Below are 5,292 nucleotides of genomic sequence, written 5' to 3'. Positions count from 1 at the left end.
AAAAAGATGTCAGGTCACCTATGCGAATGCAACAGTAATCCTGACTCCATCCTTTTGCCACAACGTGCCATAGGTAGGCTCCTAAAAATGATGTCGGGTCCTGACTACCCAGCGTTTATTACATAAAAGCACCAGGTAAGCAAATGTTCCCCCTTAAACTGCTGCCTTTGTTCGCGCTGAATTTTGGCTCAGAGATGGCATCTCGCGATGCCACACTTTTCACCGTAGCCGTGACAGATGGCGCCACCGCTTCGTTGCAGTGACATCGACATTTTCTGGATTGCCTTCGCAGCACACGATGCATGCTCCGTATATGTGCACAATGTGCAGATATACACTGACCCATCAGTGCAAAACGCCCGAGTGGGAATTTTCTGGTACTGCGAGAGACCAACGGCACTTTCTCGAAGAGTATGCGCGGCCGACTGAGTGCACGCGAGGCTGAGTTCAGGGCAATTCACACTGTAGTTGAACACCTGTAAAACGATACCACAGTCAAATAAGGCAGTCAACCGATCAACCCGACAGCACATATACCCGTATATTCGAAAGACGGTTCACAAGACGCCATCACAGAATGAGCAGCTCGTACATGCCGATGAGTCACACATTCTGCTCGTAAGGCGTCGCATCAATCTAGTTTGATTTGCTTTCTTTTGCTTTAAACACGTTACGCTAGAAATTTGTTAACGCGAAAGGGTAATTTGATAACACACACTTTCGCATTGTGTGACTACAATTGTTGGTATTTAAGCCGTATAAACTGTAGTTATGTGTTTATTCCTTATGTGATCTTTATTGGTGCCATTCTGCGGTTAACAACCCTTGTAAGGGGGGACGCAGGTTCGTTAAGCTGCCGAATATACGCCTACCATCTGTCTTTTTGTTGAAACAGACGAAAACTTGTTATCTTGTTACTTAAGGGATGTGATCTCCAATTATGTGTACATTTTGATGTAATCTTTAATTGTCTCGTTGTGCAGCTGTGAACACTTGTAATGGGTGCCGCTGGTTCGTCAAGCTGCCCAGCATGCACCGCTCTTCTCGCTGTTTGATTAAACAGACAAAATAAAGTAATTGATTGAATGTTCCACTTACATTGCATTAGGTGTCTGAACACTCCCGTGTACCTGATAACGAATGAGCCCACGAAACCGCGGGAGAGGCAAATAATAATAATGATATATTAGCTCAAGACCCTAGGTTCGTTTTCATATTAAAAAAAACGAGCACACACACACACACACGCACACACACACATATATATATATATATATACACATATATGTATATATCATCATCAGCCTAGTTACGCCCACTGCAGGGCAAAGGCCTCTCCCATACTTCTCCAGCTACCCCGGTTATGTACTAATTGTGGCCATGTTGTCCCTGCAAATGTCTTAATGTCATCCGCCCACCTAACTTTCTGCCGCCCCCTACTACGCTTCCCTTCCCATCCAGTCCGTAACCCTTAATGACCATCGGTTATCTTCCCTCCTCATTACATGTCCAGCCCATGCCCATTTCTTTTTCTTGATTTCAACTAAGATGTCATTTTCCCGCGTTTGTTCCCTCACCCAATCTGCTCTTTTCTTATCCCTTAACGTTACACCTATCATTCTTCTTTCCATAGCTCGTTGCGTCGTCCTCAGTTTCAGCAGAACCCTTTTCGTAAGCCTCCAGGTTTCTGCCTCGTACGTGAGTACTGGTAACACACAGCTGTTATACACTTTCCTCTTGAGGGATAGCGGCAACCTGCTGTTCATGATTTGAGAATGCCTGCCAAACGCACCCAAGCCCATTCTTATTCTTCTGGTTATTTCAGTCTCATGATCCGGGTCCGTGGTCACTACCTGCCCTAAGTAGATGTATTCCCTTACCACTTCCAGTGCCTCGCTACCTATCCTAAACTGCTGTTCTCTTCCGAGACTGTTAAACATTACTTTAGTTTTCTGTAGATTAATTTTCAGACCCACCCTTCTGCTTTGCCTCTGCAGGTCAGTGAGCATACATTGCAATTGGTCTCCTGAGTTACTAAGCAAGGCAATATCATCAGCGAAACGCAAGTTGCTAAGGTATTCTCCATCAACATTTATCCCCAATTCTTCCCACTCCAGGTCTCTGAATACCTCCTGTAAACATGCTGTGAATAGCATTGGAGATATCGTATCTCCCTGTCTGACACCTTTCTTTAATGGGATTTTGTTGCTTTCTTTTTGTGGAGGATTACGGTGGCTGTGGAACCGCTATAGATATCTTCCAGTATCTTTACATATGGCTCATCTACACCCTGATTCCGTAGTGCCTTCATGACTGCTGAGGTTTCGACTGAATCAAATGCTTTTTCGTAATCAATGAAGGCTATATATAAGGGTTGGTTATATTCCGCACATTTCTCTATCACCTGATTGATAGTGTGAATATGGTCTATTGTTGAGTAGCCTTTACGGAATCCTGCCTGGTCCTTTGATTGAAAGAAGTCTAAGGTATTCCTGATTCTATTTGCGATTACCTTAGTAAATACTTTGTAGGCAACGGACAGTAAGCTGATCGGTCTATAATTTTTCAAGTCTTTGGCGTCCCCTTTCTTATGGATTAGGATTATGTTAGCGTTCTTCCAAGATTCCGGTACGTTTGAGGTCATGAGGCATTGTGTATATAGGGCGGCCAATCTTTCTAGGACAGTGTTCCCACCATCCTTCAACAAATCTGCTGTTACCTGATCCTCCCCAGCTGTCTTCCCCCTTTGCATAGCTCCCAAGGCGTTCTTTACCTCTTCCGGTGTTACTTGTGGGATTTCAAGTTCCTCTAGCCTATTCTCTCTCACCTTATCGTCATGGGTGTTACTGGTACTGTATAAATCTCTATAAAACGCTTCAGCCACTTGAACTATCTCATCCATATTAGTAACGATATTGCCGGCTTTGTCTCTTAACGCACACATCTGATTCTTGCCTATTCCTAGTTTCTTCTTCACTCCTTTTAGGTTTCCTCTGTTCCTGAGAGCCTGTTCAATTCTATCCATATTATAGGTCCTTATGTCCGCTGTCTTACGCTTGTTGATTAACTTAGAAAGTTCTGCCAGCTCTATTCTAGCTGTAGGGTCAGAGGCTTTCATACATTGGCGTTTTTTGATCAGATCTTTCGTTTACTGCGATAGCTTACTGGTTTCCTGTTTAACGGCGTTACCACCGACTTCTATTGCGCACCCCTTAATGATGCCCATAAGATTGTCGTTCATTGCTTCAACACTATGGTCCTCTTCCTGGGTTAAAGCCGAATACCTGTTCTGTAGCTTGATTCGGAATTCCTCTAGTTTCCCTCTTACCGCTAACTCATTGATTGGCTTCTTATGTACCAGTTTCTTCCGTTCCCTCCTCAAGTCAAGGCTAATTCGAGTTCTTACCATCCTATGGTCACTGCAGCGCACCTTGCCGAGCACGTCTACATCTTGTATGATGCCAGGGTTCGCGCAGAGTATGAAGTCGATTTCATTTCTAGTCTCACCATTCGGGTTCCTCCACGTCCACTTTCGTCTAACCCGCTTGCGGAAAAAGGTATTCATTATCCGCATATTATTCTGTTCTGCAAACTCTACTAATAACTCTCCTCTGCTATTCCTAGAGCCTATGCCATATTCCCCCACCGACTTGTCTCCGGCCTGCTTCTTGTCTACCCTGGCATTGAAATCGCCCATAAGTATACTGTATTTTGTTTTGACTTTACCCATCGCCGATTCCACGTCTTCATAGAAGCTTTCGACTTCCTGGTCATCATGACTAGATGTAGGAGCGTAGACCTGTACAACCTTCATTTTGTACCTCTTATTAAGTTTCACAACAAGACATGCCACCCTCTCGTTAATGCTATAGAATTCCTGTATGTTACCAGCTATGTTCTTGTTAATCAGGAATCCGACTCCTAGTTCTCGTCTCTCTGCTAAGCCCCGGTAACACAGGACGCGCCCGCTTTTTAGCACTGTATATGCTTCTTTTGGCCTCCTAACTTCACTGAGCCCTATTATATCCCATTTACTGCCCTCTAATTCCTCCAATAGGACTGCTAGACTCGCCTCACTAGATAACGTTCTAGCGTTAAACGTTGCCAGGTTCATATTCCAATGGTGGCCTGTCCGGAGCCAGGGATTCTTAGCACCCTCTGCAGCGTCGCAGGTCTGACCGCCGCCGTGGTCAGTTGCTTCGCAGCTGCTGGGGACTGAGGGCCGGGGTTTGATTGTTGGGTTCATATAGGAGGTTGTGGCCAAGTACTGCACCAGGGTGGCCAATCCTGCTCTGGTGAGAGAGTGCGTTACCGGTTCTGGTCACCGGGATCAGGCCGCACTCCAGGCCTGTTTGTGCAATTTTCTCAACACACGGTTTTTTTTTTGTATTTTCCGGTGGGGAATTGTGCGGCATCGGGATTTGAATCACGGTCCTCTTGCACGGGAGGCGGATACTCTACCGTCCCCGCAGGAGTTAAATTAAAAATTAAATTATGGGGTTTTACGTGACAAAACCACTTTCTGATTATGAGGCACGCCGTAGTGGAGGACTCCGGAAATTTCGACCACCTGGGGTTCTTTAACGTGCACGTAAATCTAAGTACACGGGTGTTTTCGCATTTCGCCCCCATCGACATGCGGCCGCCGTGGCCGGGATAAGATCCCGCGACCTCGTGCTCAGCAGTCTAACACCATAGCCGCTGAGTAACCACGGCGTTTCCCGCAGGAGTTGTACGCCTCATTTAAGCTACAGTGGTGCCCTATATAGGGCACCACCTACAGTGGTGCCCTATATATATATATATATATATATATATATATATATATATATATATATATATATATATATATATATATATATTCGGACCACTGTCAGTTGCACTTCTCTCCTCAAAGAAGTATCTGAGGTGTGTCGAGTGAACTCCTAAACATCATCGTAATATGATCGGCGGGGTTTCAACCGTGGATGCGAGACCTAAAGGAGGTGCGAGATAAAGGTGACGCATTAATCTCGCTCTTACCGCGAATCTGTACTAAGGTATTTCCCCTGGAAAACTGAGCCAGGCTTGCCGGCGGGAGCGCCGCATTGGCCGTGATGTGCCGCAGGCATTCTGCGGCAATATGATCAACACCCTACGGAATGGGATTCCAAAGTTCAAATATCCCTCGATTCCGATGTTTCTTGCGACTAGTTTTTGCCTTGAGTGCCTCTTCTTTGAAGTCATACTTCTCGAAAATTCTCGTTTCTTTTTTTATATATGAAAACGAACCTAGGGTCTTGTGTGAATATA

The sequence above is a fragment of the Dermacentor andersoni genome, chromosome 11, assembly GCF_023375885.2.
Source record: "Dermacentor andersoni chromosome 11, qqDerAnde1_hic_scaffold, whole genome shotgun sequence".
Lineage (NCBI taxonomy): Eukaryota > Metazoa > Arthropoda > Arachnida > Ixodida > Ixodidae > Dermacentor > Dermacentor andersoni.
The sequence above is the reverse complement of the archived record's forward strand: the minus strand, read 5'-3'. Positions refer to the sequence as shown.